The sequence below is a fragment of the Melospiza melodia genome, chromosome 21, assembly GCF_035770615.1.
Source record: "Melospiza melodia melodia isolate bMelMel2 chromosome 21, bMelMel2.pri, whole genome shotgun sequence".
NCBI lineage: Eukaryota > Metazoa > Chordata > Aves > Passeriformes > Passerellidae > Melospiza > Melospiza melodia.
This window is the reverse complement of record NC_086214.1, coordinates 8,184,323-8,201,607: the sequence shown is the minus strand read 5'-3', so window position 1 is coordinate 8,201,607 and position 17,285 is coordinate 8,184,323.

Sequence of the window (17,285 nt, the reverse complement as noted above, 5' to 3'; positions counted from 1 at the left end):
CCACGGGAGGGGATTGGGGTGATCCCCCCACACCCACGTTCCCAGGGAGTGTGACTGGAGTGGTTCCAGGGGGAGTTTTGGGGTCTGGACCCACTGCCCACCTTTGTCATGCTGATGATGCATTTTGGGCACATCTCAGAGCACTTTCCTTGCCAGGACAGACTGAACCCCAGGACAGGGTGTGTCAGGATGGACCAAGCCCCAGGACAGGGGAACTGAAGCCCAGAGGGGTTTAAGGGATGGATTTAGGGGTCACACTGCCTGTGGGACCCTGCACAGCCCCCCAGCCTCCCCATGGCATGTCCATGCAGGGATAGGGATGAGTCACCATTAAAAAAAAAAAAAAAAAAAAGGGAAAAAAAAAAGGATTTGCAGGAGGAACAAATCCTTTTTACTTCTGTAAAGCACCTGTAGGATTAAGACAATGCTGGTTATGTAAGAGGTGGAGAAGGGTGGATTTCAGCATTAGTGTTATTATTAATATTTATTTATTATGCTTCCTCACCGTCCCATCACCCTGACAGGGGTATTCTGGGGAGATTTGGGGAGAGGCTGGTTAGGGGAAGAAGAAGGAGATTTGTTGTAGGGCTGGTGCAGAGCGATGCACCATTTGCTTTTTCTTCCCCCAAAGCAGCAGGGGCCAAAGTGGACAGTGAAAAAGCACAACTGGGACAGGGATGGTTGATCTTCTCCATTACGGCTCATTTGTGATGATTTTGGGTGGATTCTCTCCCTCCTGCTTCTGGCTGGTCACATTTTCAAAGCCAGGGCTTGAGCAACCAGGTGTGGCAGAAGGCTCCCTGCCCACGGCAGGGGCTGGAATGAGATGAGCTTTACGTTTCCTCCCAACCCAAACCATTAAACGTTTCTGGCATTCTGTGATTCCCTTCCCAGGGGCATTCTGGGGGTGAATGGATGCTCACAGAGGGGCTGGATCCCTCTGCTGAGTGCAGGTGACCCTGGGCCACCCACCTTCACCCACCTCCCACAGCAGCTGACAATGCGTTTCCACTCCCCTCCCTTCCCCTGCTGCCTCCTCTGGAAAGCCTCTCTCCCATTCATATCCATTTTTAAAGAAAACACACAATCAATAGTCTCTCAGGCTGGAATTTCATTAAGGTTTTCATTGCACTCGCTATCGATTGGCAGCAGGGCCGGGAGCTGCACAGAGCTGATGCTGAGCCCTGCCTGCTCTGGGACCTCCCAAACCATCCTAAAGGGAAAGGGCAGCGCAGAGAGGGTCTGGCTGCTCCCATGCAGGCAGCAGAAAGCCCAGCATCCCAGATTTTCCTGGATTTTACCATCACTCAGAGCAAAACCAGGAGCCCAGGGAAGGGCTGGGGTGCTGGGGTTTCTTTCATGAACCAAAACAAAGGCTTTGGTGCACAACAGGCTCTCTCCTGCCTCCCTTCCATGGGATGCTGCTTGTTCCAGGATGTGTAAAACCAGGCTGGAATGCTTGGCCTTGCTTCCATCAGACATGGGGGCTGCAAGTAAAGAACACCCAGAGCTCTGAGTGTGGAAGGGCACGCTTTGCTCCGCTGCTGGTCGGTCACTTGGAAAATCAAGCGAAAAATCCCAACCTCTAAAAGGGCTCTGTGGGCTAATTTTAGGTCTGGGCCTTGACCAGAGACATTTACAATAATTGCCAGGGTGAAAGTTTAACTTCTCCCGCGACTTTTCTCAGCAATCCCCAAGGAACTGCGTTCTGCTGTGCAAGGAGCATCCCTAGGCCAGCTCCCCAAATTGCCTTTTAAAGGCTTTTATTTAAAGCCAAACCCACAGGCTGCCTTCAACAGGACAAAAATCCTTCACGAGTCCCAGTCTGGAGCTGGTGGGAGCTCCTGTGGATGGGGATGAGCTTGTCCCCATTTTTTGGCCGTGCTCACCCCCTCAGACACAGAGCAGAGCCACCATGGCCACCCCTGTTCCCACCCCTAAACCATTTTAACAGGAGCCACGAGAGGAGCAAACCTCGTAGAACCACGGCCTTTCTGCCATGCTAAATGATTTAAAGCTGGTGGTGAATAAACCGAATATCTGCCCGCTCCTGCCAATTCTCATTACTCTGGGACTCCCTCGGAGCGATTAGCTGCCTTAAAAAAAAAAAAAAAAAAAAAAAAAAAAATTGCTGGAAGGAATCGAGCGAGTGGCTGAGCCAGCGCTGGGGAGGGCTGCTGGCAGGGCAGCATCCCGGCTGGAGCGTGGCGTGCCCTTGAAATCCTGAAATCCTGTGCCCGGAGGCATCCGGCATCCGAGCGGAGCCAGCCCGGAGCTCCGCATCCATCCTCACCACATCCCGGGGGGCTGGGGGGCACTCCGGGCAGCTGGCACCGCCGTGCTGTGCCTGGTTATCCACCAAACCCTCGTGCTGCGAGGCCACAGCGTCCCGGTGGAGAGGGGAGGCTTGTGAGCATCCCGGGAAAAGCCCGGAGGGCAGTGCCAGCCCGGCCGTGAAGCCATTGCGGGCACGGCAAAGCCGGGTGTGTGTGCGAGCTGTCAGGCAGGCAGACAGCCCCCAGGCACCTGCCGGGCTGTCACAGCTGCAAATTGTCCAGGAGCAGTCCCTAATGGGATGTAAGGGGAGGATTTGTTGGAGGGAGATGTCACAGGGATGAAAGGGGGAAAGAGAGGAAACCTGGAGAAATAGCGGTTTGGGTTAGTGTTTATTTGCGGAGGAGAAATTGTTTTAAAATGTCCTTTGGTGTGCTGGAGAAGGCAAACAGGCAGTGACAGCGCAGCCACGGGGCTGGAGGAGCCTTCACTGATGGGAAGACCTTGATGTGCAAATTCCCTGCTCCTCCTCACCCTGCAACTCAGGATTTACCTTCGAGAGGGAGCAAAGCCCTTTCCTTTCAACACAAAATCTGTGTTTAATATTTCCTCTGTGACCTGAGCTTTTTCTTCCCCAGAGTGTTTGTGCAGCCCTGGGTGAGTGGTGCTCTCCCAGGATGACCTCAGGGATGGACAAGCCCAACCACAGACCAGAACAAAGCCTGAAATTCCCTGGGGGAGATGTAAAAACTGAAAGGGATGCAAAACCAGCACCAAAACCCATCCTCATCTTTCTGTGGGATAACCAGTGGAGTTTGGATGGAGATGGACAGCACCAGCTGAGGCAGGAGGTGGTCAGCCAGCTCTCAGCATCAGTTCAGCCCACATCCCTTCTGTGTGCACACAGCCTGTCCCTCATCACATGATGGCTATTCTGCACTTCAAACATCTGTCCAGGGTTGTGCTCAGCGACCTCTCAGTGTCCGACTCAGAGGGGAGGGAGAAATATTTGGGGTTGATGAGTGGGCAGGGAGTGCAGTCTCACTGCCAGGTGGAAAAGGGTTCAGGGCTTGATCCTTCTGCATCCCTGATGGTGCTGGGAGAAGAATCAGGAGCACAGAGGGGTGTTCAGCTCTGTATCAGCAGATACAATTCAGCATTTCCCATCTTACAGAGCTTTGTTCTGCCTGATCCTGGTGCCTCCAAGAAGGACAAGTCTCTCCTGCTGCTGGGATGGAGCTCTCTGGGCCCCTCGGAATGCACCAGCAGGATCTGTTTGTGCTCTCTCTGTCTCTCCTGTGAGCACATCTGAAGGCAGATGGGTGCATCCCAACTTTCTCAACCGACCCTGTGTTATCCTGTAATTCTATTTTATTTATGCTTTTTTTTCCTGCTACAAAACCCCAGAAAAAGCTGAGTTGGGCGGGATCCACAAGGATTGTCTAGTCCAACTCCTACCCTTGCACAGGACCATCCTCACGAGTCCTGTGTACCATCCCTGTACCTGAGAGAGGATTGTGCAAACAGCACCACCTCTGAGAACGCCTCCTTCCCTCCCTCGGGGGGAGCCACCGAGGTCTGGCTGTGCTGCTGCTGCTTTTCCTCCTCCTCCTCCTGCTGCTGCAAATGCCAGGCGATGCTGTGGCTGAGCTCCAGCCCCCTCCCGGCACCTGCTGGCGGATCTCAGGTGCGGAGCTGCCGAGCGCGCAGCGCTGCGAGCACAGCCCCGTGTCGGGGCAGGCACTCCCACACCATTCCCTGTGCTGGGGGATGTCAGCCGCGGCTGCAGAACTGAAACTTTAGCAAAAAAAACCGCCCCAAACCACGGCGTGTTTGCTGCTGTCTCACCCCAGGGCTGGGTCTGTCCCAGGGGAAGGAACAGGCTCCTTGTGCACCTTCTCTTCCCAGCCACCTCCTGTTCCTGCAGGCAGAGGTCACAGCTTATTAGCTGCTCGTGGGTTGTCTCTTAAATGTCCCTCTTCTTTGTGCTGCTCTGCTCTGCTCTGCGCTGCTGGGGCTGTGCCTGGGCAATGCTGTCACAGGCTTTGTTCTGCCTGCACAGAGGGAAAGGCTTCAAAATCCTCCCCACACCCTCCGTGGCTGTGCTGCCCTGGCCAGGGGGGTTCCAGGAGCATCACCCACCTCCTGCAGCTGCTGCTGTGTGTCCCCCTGCCTGGGGACAGCCTGGGGACAGCCTGGCACTCCTGCCCTGACCCAGCATGGGGGAGCTGGGCACCTCAGGACCACAGCCCTAGGTCTGCGTGCCAGGTCAGATCCTTCCCTTTTGCGCTTTCTGGGTGTCACAGAGCTGTGCACTCGCTCGATGCTGCTGCTGCTGCTCCAGGATCTCATTGTGCCAGAGGTCCCTCTGCAGCCTCCAGCCAGCAGGAGCCAAACCCCTGGAGATTTCAGGCACAGAGAAAGGGTTTTCACCTCTCCCACGTGCAAACACTCCAGCAACAGCAGCTCCTTGCACCTGGAATCCTTGGGGAGAACTGTGCTGCTCCTGCAGGATCCTCTCCCCAGCATTTCTTGCTCTGCTGGTCCAAGTGGCTTTTTCACTGCAGTTTTCCAGGATTTTGCTTTTCCTACAGGCTGGAAAATGCCCTTCTGGCAACCTTGGCTTTGAGGCAGCCCCACGCTGCTGGGTCAGGCTGGCCATGGTGTTCCTGCAGTGCCCAGCTCCCTGCAGCAGCTCTGAATGCTCCCTTGCACGTGTGCTCAATAAAAAAGGAGAAAAAAATAAAAAGCATTAAATATTAAAGGAAAAACCATCGTTGCGTGGACTCGGAGCAGCTCTTAAAAATGTTAGCAGCTCCAAAATCCCAACCTTCCCTTGGCTTTGAAAGCTTCCATCTTTGCAGCAGCCTGTGGAGAGCTGTGCAAGGTGTGAGAGGCAAAGTGCCCCTAAAGAAGTTCCCAAAATGAAGCCACATGGCCCAAAGCAGCAGCCAGGGAAATTCCATAACCCTGTGAACCTGCAGGGGCTGCTGTGTGGAGGGGAACTGGGAAAAAGCCCTGGAAAATCCCAGTTCAGTGCCAGGGCACTGGGAGGTGCAGATTGTGCCACCCCAGAGGAGGGGACACCAGGGGACAGGACAGGAGCCACCCCACCCCAGGCACTCAGGATCTGCTCCTGGGGGAGGTGATGGAGTCCCCTCCATCAGTGAGATCCCTGAGGGGCTTTTTCTCTGCAGGGAATGGCAAAGCCTTTCCTGCTCCCACCCCAAACCCAATCCCTGCCTCAAAGGGAACAAGGCTTTTGGGGCAGGAGGGGAAGATCCCTCCCTTCCCTTCCCCTGGGAGCTGGAAAAGCCTGAGCATCTCCAGGGAGACTCTGTAAACAAGGAGCAGGGGAGGGAGCAGGGGGGCTCCATCTGCTGCACCAGCTCTCGGCCCCGGCCTGCCCTCAGATGTCTCACACAACAGGAAGCAATAAAACACAAATTACCAGCACGGGGGAGCCTCTTTCCCCTGCTGGAGAGTGGGGTTTGCCCAGGATCCCACTTAGGGGTGGTTATTAACAGGGTTAGGAGGCTCAGGTGCTATCAGAGCTCGTGGCAGGGGTGCCCAGCTCTGCTGCAGCAGGGGATGGTGCCAGCCCCTCACTGGGATAACCCCACTGTGATTCCCACATTGCCCCCATCCCTCTGCTGGCTGCTGTCCCCTCTCCCACGGGACTGGGTGTTCCAGCTTCTATCTAATCCCACAGGAGCTGAGTCCGTGCCTTTATGGAGACACCCAAACTGTTTCTATCCCACCCTGCATGGGCTGTGTCTGTGCCTTTATGGAGATACCCAAACCCCTTCCATCCCATCCTGTGTGAGCTGTGTCTGTGCTTCTATCCCACCCTGCATGGGCTGTGTCCATGCCGTTATGGAGATACCCAAACAGCTTCTATCTAATCCCACAGGAGTTGTGTCCATGCCTGTATGGAGATACCCAAACTTATTCTATCTCATCTTGCATGGGCTGTGTCTGTGCCTTTATGGAGATACTCAAAGTGCCAGGCTTTTAATTTCAGGATAGGAGCGGGGAAGATCATTGCCTTCATCCTACAAACCCCTTCTATCCCATCCTGCATGGGCTGTGTCTGTGCCTTTATGGAGATACCCAAACCCCTTCTATCCCATCCTATGTGAGCTGTGTCCATGTCTTTATGGAGATACTAAAACCCCTTCTATCTCATCCTGCATGGGCTGTGTCTGTGCCTTTATGGAGATACCCAAAGTGCTTCTATCTCATCCTGCATGGGCTATTCCATGCCTTTATGGAGTTACCCAAACAGCTTCTATCCCATTCTGCATGAGCTGTGTCTGTGCCTGTATGGAGATACCCAAACAGCTTCTATCTCATCCCACAGGAGCTGTGTCCGTGCCTTTATGAAAATACCCAAACCCCCTCTATCCCATCCTGCATGGGCTGTGTCTGTGCCTTTATGGGGACACCCAAACCCCCTCTATCCCATCCTGTGTGAGTTGTGTCTGCCTTTATGGGACACCCAAACCCCCTCTATCCCATCCTGCATGGGCTGTGTCTGTGCCTTTATGGGACACCCAAACCCCTTCCATCCCCCCCTGCATGGGCTGTGTCCATGCCCTGCCCCTGCCCCAGGCTCTGTTTACCCACCAGGCTCCCTGGGTCCCCCCCGAGCTGGAATCCCCCGGGCTGGCTCTGCCGTGTTTGTGTCTGACTCCCCTCCTTTCCTGCCCGATCTCTCTGCATCCAGCCTCGCTCGGAGCCATCGACCTCCGCCCGGTGCCAGCCCTGCCACAGCCAGGAAACCTTTCGGAAATGGCATTATTGCTATTTTATAGCGCTGCGATGACCGCTGCTGCAGCCTGCTCTGCGCACAGAGCTGCTCTCTGCATTCAGCATCCCGAATCCCATCCTGGATCAGCCCCCCAGCCCCACATCACCACACACTGGACACATCCTGGCACCGATTTCTCTCTCTCTCTCGTCTCCTTTGCCCACGGCAAAAACTGAACTTGTGACCCAGATGTGAGCAGCCTGTTATCTCGTTAGCCAGCCCAGCTTCCCCAGCAGCCTTTTATCAGCAGATAAACCCCCGAAATTCAGGCTGGGTCCCTGAGATGGGCTGAGATTCGCAGGTTAAACAGATATAAGAAGCACAGGTTTGCCCATAATTATTTTCCCGAATATCTGTCGATACTAATTAAAATTGTTTCCCATAATTAAATTTAAAACAGCAAGGGAGAGCAAGGGGTCGCTGAAATCCTTTTCTTTGAATCGCTCAGGGATAAAAGGGGGTTTCAAATCAAATTAGTAAAAAGAAACAATTCCCATTTTCTCCCCCTGGCTCCAAGAGAGGGACAGATTGTGGGGTGCTTTGGGGCTGCCCTGAGCCTGGCTGGAAATGGGGTTTGAGGAGGTGTTGGGGTTCTGTAGGTGGCTGTAAGGAGAATTCAGGGTGTCCCCCAAACCCAGTGACACCCCAGGGCTGGATCAGGCAGGGAATGAGGAACTGGCTGTGCCCAAATCCCACCGGTGCCAGGACAGCAAGGACAGTGCTGCTCCCCTCCCTCCAGGCAAACCCTGCCCAGGCTGAGCTGCTTGGGGGCTCTTACCTGAAACTGGGGCTCCTGCTTGCTTTAACTGATGCACAATGCCATTTTTCTGGAGGAAGAGGGTTTGGATACAGCACTGCCAAGCCTGGCTGGAGATGCCAGGAGGTGCTGGGGGCTGGAGGAGCCATCCCCTGTGCCTGGCCACCCCAGGACACCCCTCACATGCAGGGCATCTCTCCAGGCACCAAAACTGCAGGGTTTTGTTTTGTCCTGAGCAGGAACATCCCACTGTCCTGGCACACTCTGCCTGGCATCACCAGCATCCCCTGGAGCCCAGCACAGCTCTGGGAAGCAGCTCTGAACACTTGGCTGGGGCTCTGAGCAGTGACCTGAGAGCCCTGCCCAGCTCAGGACACAGGGTTTGGCAGAGCTGGGCTCTGTGAGTGGCTCTGGGGACATCCCTGGGCTGCTGCAAGGTCCCCAGGGCTGGGTGAGCCCCCTGAGGGGAGCAGGGCCATGCCATGGCAGTGGGAGCTGCTGGAAGCAGCAAAACTGAGAGAGCAGGAGAGGAAACAACAACACACATCCACCTCCTGCCCTCCCCAGGAGGGATTTTGGGACAAATCAGTGAGCTTGTCATTGTTATTTTGGATGGCAGGAGGTGACAGCTGTGCCTGAGGGACAAGATTCAGCAGCTCCAGGGGGGACTGGCAAGACCCAGGTGAAGAAACCTCGTGGTGGGGGAACAGCTCCTGGCTCTCCCCTTGCACAAAGGAAGCTGTGCCTAAAGCCCAAAGCAGCCCAGCTCTGCCAGCCTGGGGTCTCCCAGGGCTGGAAAAGCCAGGAGAAAGGAGGCTGAGGAAGAGGGGGATCATGAGCAGCTCACCAAAATTAGCCAGGCAAGCTGACACCGTCCAGCTGGGGCGGCTGTGCCAGCAGCCACGTGGGGACATCCGGAATATCTCAGGGTTTGGAGCTGCCTGGGCCCAATTCCCGTGGTGCCTCCATCCCCAGGGGCTTCCTCAGGCCCCGGGGATGCTGGTGCTGGTGGCAGCTGGGACGTGGTGCAGCACATGGGGACAGAGGTCCTGCCCTCCGCGGCGCTGCGAGACATCGCTGCCTTTAGCTGCTGTAATGGGTTTCTAAAATTAGCAGCACACTCTGCCCTTGGACTGGAGCAGGACATTTCTCAGTTGTTTAATATCAAAAGTCCAAAAAAAAAAAAAAAAAAAAGGAAACAGAGCACAAAAGCCAGCCCAGTCAATGCAAGGCTAAGTTTATTTTATCACTTGTCCAACAGAACTCGACATCTATTTTAAGTCATTTATGAGGAGTACAAGTGTGAATAGCTGCAGAAGTTTTGCAATTCCAAGACACCACATACAGCTGCTAAAAAAAGCAAATTTTAACCTTCCCAACAAAGCCTCAAAAAGCAGCCCACCCTTCCCGAGATCATGTTTCCCATCTACTGATTTCAGGCAGCTAAAGCTCATCTCCCCCAGTGAAGTGGATTGGTTTGTGCAGAGAGCCCCAGCCATGGCAGCATCACCCCCTCACTGCTTCCCTTCCACTTGGGCTCAGTTTTCCCTGTGCTGAGCAGGACAGGTGCAGGTTGGTCCCTCAGGGTTTAGCCCTCCCTTCAATTTAGGAGTATTTTACATTTTGCCATTGGCCACAGCTCCTATAAATAAACCCTGGCTGCCTGTGGCAGATGTGAGGCCTTTCCCTGCTGCGTGCTCTGTTAGAGGCCCTGGCTCCCAGCTACTGGAATGGGGATGGATGGGAACCTGCAATGAAATATTAATTGGGAGCAATGCTGCTCTCCTGTCTACAGAGGGGAATTTTAATTGAGGGCCACGTTAACAAGCCAATACCTTCCCTCACCATGTGGTCACAGCAGGAAGGAGAGATTGCTGGGACCTGCTCTTTTTAATTGGAGCTTCTCCTATCACCTCTGTCTCCCCAAATCAACCCAAATTAGCAGCCCAAGTGCTCATCACCCAGCAAACCCCATCACCAGCAATTGCTTGATTTGACTTGTGGTTTCCTAAGAGGCAGAAACCTCTCAGCAAGGAGAGTCTGGAGCATCCCTGTGAGGTCAGGCCTGACCAGCAGCACCTCCCTTCATGCCCTTTGAGTCCTAGATATTCCTAATTATTCCCAAACTGAGGGCTCCAGGTCAAGAAGGGCATCTGTGAGTGCCCAGCAGGATGGGCAGCAGATGCCCAGGGCTGGAGAAAAGCAGGAATTCTCAAACAGCACAACAACACCTGACAATGCAAGCTCAGGAGGCTGCCTCTCCTCCCCATTTCTGGCTGGATTTAGCCCACCCAGTGCTGCACTGGGCTTCAGACAGGAGGGAGAGAGATGTGGGTCTGGCAGGAGGGGAACCTCTGCTCTAGCATTTTCCACGTGTTCTGCTAAGGACTGAGCTCTCTGAGGAAAGCATGGGAACTGCTGCAGCTCTCAGGGCTGGAAAATGATTCTTTCTTATCATTATGAAGTTTTTAATTTCGTGGGTGGGAGTGGGGGGGATCACTGCCTTCATCCTACAAAGCAGAAAGCAAAGCACAGCACAGCAGCGGGGACAGCTCCGGCGCCGTGTCCAGCTGTCACTGCCACATGCCAGCCACGTCCCCGTTCCTGTGGAACTCGTGCAGGTGGTCAGCATACCTGGGGAGAGGGCAGAGCCACGTTAACCTGCAGCCAGCCCCAGGGTGCTTGGGCAGCCCAGCACCGATGCCAAGGGGTCGTTCCTTGAGGATAAGCACTGTGCTCTGCTCCAGCCATGGCCAGCAGGAAACTGGAGTCATGGCATCCCCCCAGGTCTCCAGGATCACGTTTATAAACCTTTATAATAAACCTTTATCAGGATTCCTCCTGGGCAGGAGAGGCTTTGGAGAGCACCCAACTGAACACAAGCGGTTGCCCTGTTCTGTGAGCTTTTTCTCTCCCCTTCCCTCACTGGGTTTAAAGCCCAATTCCCTGGCCTTGTTTCCAGCACTGGGGTACCCAAAAAATCTGCTGCAGACCACCAAGCCCCCCACCAGCCAAGCCCTGTCCTCACTCACTTCTTAGCACAGAAGGCAGAGCAGTCCCGGCCCACACTCTCACTCCAGGCAGTTTTGTAGAGCACCTGCAAGGGAAGGAATGGGATCAGCTCTGCTCTAGGATGGGTTGATCCCATCCCAGCCCCTCCTCACTGCAGCCTGTGCCAGCCCAGCCCTGCCAGCCCATCCTGAGAGGCACCTGTGACATGGGTGTGCAGTGACAGGACAAAGGAATGGCTTCAGACTGAGAGAGAGCAGGTTTGGATGGGACATCAGGGAGGAATTCCTCCCAGGTTTAGATGGGATATCAGGGAGGAATTCCTCCCAGGTTTAGATGGGATGTCAGGGAGGAATTCTTCCCAGGTTTAGATGGGATGTCAGTGAGGAATTCTTCCCAGGTTTAGATGGGATGTCAGTGAGGAATTCCTCCCAGGTTTAGATGGGATGTCAGGGAGGAATTCCTCCCAGGTTTAGATGGGACATCAGGGAGGAATTCCTCCCAGGTTTAGATGGGATATCGGAGGAATTCCTCCCTGCGAGGGTGGGCAGGCCCTGGCACAGGGTGCTCAGAGCAGCTGTGGCTGCCCCTGGATCCCTGGCAGTGCCCAAGGCCAGGTTGGACAAGATTTGGAGCAGCCTGGGACTGTGGAAGGGCCCTGCCCATGGCACTGGAGGATTGTTAATGTCCCTTCCCACCCACACTGTGACTCTGTGGTCACCAGCGTGGGGAACCCCAGTGTGCTGCAGGGGCTGCCCTCAGGATGGTCAGGATGACCTTTCCCTGTGGGTTATTTTTACTGGGACAGTGCTGCTGTGGCTGGGGTGGTTTGGGGAAAGGCTCAGGGCTGCACATGGATGGAGAGGTATTTTTGGAACAGCTTAAGGAAGGTCAGTGCTTGGCTGGGCTCCTTTTTACCTTGGTGCCTCTGTGTTCCCATTGCAGAGCTGAGGTCTGAGGAGGCAGAGCTGGGGCTTGGGAGGAGGGAGAAGCTCTCCCATCCCCAACTGATTGGTATCCTTGGGGATTTGTAAGCTGTTATCACCAGGGAATCCCTCTAACCACCAGCAAACCCAAAGCAGGGTTAATTGAGTTAATTGAAGTCTCCCAGGAACAGTGGCAAGGATGTCACTCCCACTGTGGGGATGGAGGAGCAGGGGCTTCCTCCAGTCCCTGTGGCACACACAGCTCATCCCCAGCCAGGCAGTGCTGGATTTCAGGCTCTTTTGTGTCTAGATGATGTAAGATCATTCCAGCCATGTAATATTTATGAATTTTCCTTTTTTTTTTTTTTTTTTTTTTTTTCTGGGTTAGAGCTTTAAAGTTTAATGATGTTTAACTTTTTATTTCCTTTGCTCCAAAATAACTTTGAGAGCAGGACAGAAATATTGTTCTGATTTGGCTTTCATCTCACTTCCTCGTTTAATTATTGATGATTTGTTTGGCTTTTTTTTCCTCCCTGAAATGACAAATAAACTCCCAGAAACTGTGCAAGGATACAGGAGGGGTTTGCACTATGACAAACTCCCAGGAGATTTGGGCTGACTAAAGCCTCCACTCCTCCCAAACCTCTCTGCTTTTAATCCTAATGGGAAAACTTGAAAACCAGAGAAAAATGGAGCCACAGGGCATGTCAGGAACACGGGGAGAGCCAGAGCTCATCCCTGGAGAGGCAGCAAATGAACTCCACTGGGCAGGAGGTGAAGGATGCACCCAGGAATAGGATCCACATGGTCTAGAACCAGGTAGTGTGGGCTCAGGGGTGTGCATTTTATTCCTAAAATCTCCTATGGTGTTAGATTCATCATAATTAACACAAATTTTGCTCCCCACTGAGCAGAGGCTTGCTTGGCCTCTGTTGTGTCACACATTAAACTCCTGGCATGGCACCACCATGACCCCATGGCTGACCCCAGGAACAACAGGAGCACACAGACAGCTCCCAGCTCCTGCCCTTGGGCAAGCCTGTGCCCACCCAGGGTGGGATTTCCACCCTGTTGCTGAAGATTGCAATGCAAGTTGTTTTCCATTACCATCTGTATGGCAGATTACCTTTGTCAAGTGGGCAGTTTGCTTTATCTCTCTCTTTGAGTGACCACAATCACTCCTCCCTCAGAAGGGGACATCTGCTGATAACAGCCATTGAATGTCACTGCATGGCTGATAAGAACTACAGCATCCCATTAGGAGATGCTCCGCCCAGAGGGAGGAGCCAAGCATTCCTACATGGATATAATCTGGAGGTTCTGGAACACCAGCACGGCTTCTCCACTGGATTCCCCAGAGGAACAGCAGCTGCCTCTTCTCCCACTGGATCTTCAGAGGAAGAATCCATCCTTCTCTACAGGATCCCTGCTCCAGCAGAACCACCCCTGACACTGCAGGAGGGCTGAGCCACAATTCCAATGGGACTGCTGCCAACACCCTGACCCACAGTGTGTCAGGTTGGGCTCTGACTCTGTCAGTGTTGTTCTAGTGCACTGCATTGTTTATTTTATCCTTTTATTTTTTTTCCTTTCCCTATTAAAGAACTGCTATTTCCTGCTCCCATTTTTTTGCCTGAGAGCCCCTTAATTTAAAATTTACAGCAATTCAGAGGGGTGGGGAGGGTTTACATTCTCCATTTCAGGGGAGGTTCCTGCCTTCTTTAGCAGACTCCTGTCTTTCCAAACCAAGACACTCTGTGAAGCCGAGGGGACATCCCTTGGCATGTCCTTGTCCCCCTCTGGGCCTGCAGTGCCACCAACACAGCAGCTGCAGTGCTCTGGCTTGGCACAGCATCTCAAACCAGCCCAAACTCCCCCTGGAGGGGAGCACAGGCTGTTTTATCTCAGTGTCCACCCCTGTGGTCCATTTCCTCACCAGGAACACGAGGCAGTGCAGGAGCAGGGTGTAGAAGAAGGCCACGGTCCGAGCGGTCTTGTTGGACAGGATGAGCCGTCCCTGTGGGAGAGCAGAATGGAAAATCCCAGTTTAATGTGGCTCACTGGGAACCAGCTCCCCCAAACAGCCCTGGAGAGACCCTGGCCAGCACTGGGAGCTTGTTCCTGCCAGACCCTGCACAGACATGCAGGGACGTGGTGTTTGTGCCCTGCTCTGAGCAGTGATGCTCCTGCAGAGTGGCTGCACAAGTGCCTCAGCTCTCAGCCCAAATGTGCCCAAACCAAGGTGGGTTCAGTGTGGGCTTTCCCCCACTGGAAACCCTTCTGGGGGTTGATTCTGAGCTCCTTCAGCCCAGCTCTCTCCAGCAGCTCTCCCTGCTGCTGCTGTGCCAGCCCTGCCTCGGTGCCTGCTCCTCAGAGAAGCCCTGGCAGTAATTAAGCTTTGCACATTTTTAATTTGTGAGCTCAAACAACTTTGTGATTTGCAGCATCCCCTCGCTGCCTCCTGAGCAGGGCACTGGAGCCAAGGCTGTGCTGGTGCTCCCAGAGCTGGGCCCTGCTGTCCCTGGGCTGTGGCTCTGTGAGCTCTGTCCCCAAGGGTTTGTTCTCCATCCCAGGAGGCTGGAAACCTGTGGGGTCAGGATGAATCTCCCTCCATCCCTCATTTTGGAGATGCCACTGAGCCACAGCCATACCCTGCTGATGCCTGAGCCCTTTTGGCACCCCACACCAAATCCCAGTGGGAAAACCTTCATGCCCATCCCTCCAAAAGCACCAAAATCAGGAGCAGCAGAGGAGTGGCTGGCACAGGACGGGTCCTGCCCTCCCTCACAGCCTCTCTTTATTCCTGCTGTAACCCAGGGACTCATTATGGACATAAGCACATTCCCCAAACACCAGGCAGGCTTTCCAGAGCTGGCATTAAAACCCACAGATCTCCCACCAAACCCATTCCGGGCTGGAATCATCTTTGCTATTCACGGCCACGGCGGAGGCTGCTGGAACAAACAAGATTATGTTCTTAAATATTCCCAAGGAAGAACTCCCCTAAGTCAGGTTTTTTTTTTGTGTGAATGCCTTTCATTAATTCTCTGTGGTGCTGGCACGCCACACAATCCATATTCATGTTGGCATTTGCTTGGTTTTTATGCAAATTGCAGCTCTGCCTTTATTACAGGATATCTCTGTGTTCTGTGCAGCCCCACGTTCACCTCCCTTGTGCTGGAGAGCTGGGGGTTAACTCAGCCAAAACCCCATCCTGAGCCTGCTGCTAATGCCACAAATTCCACTAGAAGTCAGATTTCCTCAATAATTTCCACATTTTTAGCTCAGGAAGTTCTACCCTAAGAGATGGCAGCCTGCAGGGGCAGCAATCACCTCTGTGGCTCAGGCAAGGACCCTCTGTTGCTGCAGACACCACAGCTCCCCCCAGGATTTCCCCTGATGCTTTTTTGGAAGGGAGAGCCAGAGCAGGAAGGCTCAGGGCTTGGGAAGGGGTTTTTAAGGAGAATGCAATGAGCAGCCAATGTGTGGAGCAGAGATCTTCCCTGGACCCTCTGCAGGCCCTCACACTCCTCCTCCCCACATGTGTGGGGTGCTGGGGGTGTCCCCTATGCAGGAGGCTTTGCCCTGGCTGGGGGTGCAGCCCTGAGCCCCACAGCATGTCACAAACCAGAGGAGAGGTGCTGGGAATCATTGAATAGAATCACAATTGTCTAAATTGGAAATACCTCAGAAATCCTTGAGTCCAACCAGCACTGCCAAGCCCAGCACTGAACCCCGTCCCCAGGTGCCACATGTCCCTGTCCTTGAAATGCCCCATGGATGGTGATGCCACCACTGCCCTGGGCAGCAAGGGAGGGAAGGGATTGCTCCCAACCCAAATTCCAGCATGGCCAGTGTGCTCTGCACCCTGCCCAGGACAGCAGGGATGCTTCCCCTGCCCCAGAGCCCCATTCCCCTGCAGGCACTGGGCTGAAATCCCCCCAGCTCCCACTCACCATGCTCAGCGTGGCTTTGTCCCAGGGACTGAGGCTCAGGTACTTCCTCTGGCGTTCCTACAAGGAAACCATACAAGATTTTGAGGTTCAGAGGGCAAATTTGGGGTTTGCAAAACGCGGAAGGAGCTGTGTGCCCCAGGATGGTCCTATTTTCCCCTCACCCCCATGTCACAGTCATCTTTTATGAAAAATCCTTTCCTTAGGATTTTTCCTCCTGAGAAGCTGAGAGGCCTTAGGAATAAAATGTAAACATTGATTATCTGCTGCTGTGGAATGCAACAGGTGGATCTGTGATTGGTCTCATGTGGTTGTTTCTAATTAATGGCCAGTCACAGGCAGCTGGCTTGGACAGAGAGTCCGAGCCACAAACCTTTGTTATCATTCTTTCTTTTTCTATTCTTAGCTAGCCTTCTGATGAAATCCTTTCTTCTATTCTTTTAGTATAGTTTTAATATAATATATATCATAAAATAATAACTCAAGCCATCTGAAACATGGAGTCAGATCCTCAGCTCTTCCCTCATCCTCAGACCCCTGTGAACACGGTCACACCCCCAGCCACCATTGGGGCACAGTAACTTTGATTTATTTGTTTTTGCTTTCGAAAGCAAAGGACATCTGAGTGTGTTTCATTCTATCAGAGCTCCCTGGAGTTCACGTGGCCATGACAGAGGGGCTGGTGCAGAGGGAGGTGCTGGGAGCCTCTCATACCTTCCTGCTGAAGGAGGAGAAGGGGTCCAGGCGTTCCTCGTACTGGGAGGAGTAACGCTGCTCCGTGTCATCCCTGCTGCTGCCCTGGGGGAGCAAAGGCAGGGTCAGAGCCACAGGGACACCCAGCACAAGCACAGAGCCCCGGGCCACCCCACTTGGGAGAAAACACCCCCAAAAGATGGAGCAGCACAGCCCAGAGCTGACCCATGGGGCTGACAGCATCAGAAAGGAGAAGCACAACAGGAGCTGTGGAATGAAGTCCTTTCTTCATAGGATTATGGAATGCTTTGAGGTTGGTTTGTCTCAGTATTTTGGGCCCTTTCTATGAAATAATTGCCACCTGTGTCCTCCCCACAGAGCTCACCTAGGCTGCTGCAAACCCCACCCTGAATTCCTCTGCTGCTGGGCCAGGCAGGAGGGAGACAGAGGTTTAGGAGGAGGAAATCATGGTTCAAACACAGAGCTGTTATAGGCTGGGAAAAGGGCAAGGAAAATGAAGAAAATACCTTGAAAAAAGGGAAAAATTTGGGTGGGTCCTGACAGGATGGATTTTATGCTTCTCCTGTATAATTCCCCTTACACAGCCTCAGCTGCAGCGAGCCCAAGGATGCTCCTGCAGCCTCCCTGCTTCTCCTTCCTCCAGTGTTGGCTTATATCTCAAGAGTTCTATTATCATTATGGTGCAAGGATTTCATATCACCAGTTTTGTACCTCCTCAATGTTTCTCACAGGCATCTCCTCTAAGCACTGACTATTCCTGGTCCTTGCAGCAGCCATCTGACTCCAGATCCCACCAATCCACTCTTTTATACCACTGTTCTTACTGGCTACAGGTGTGG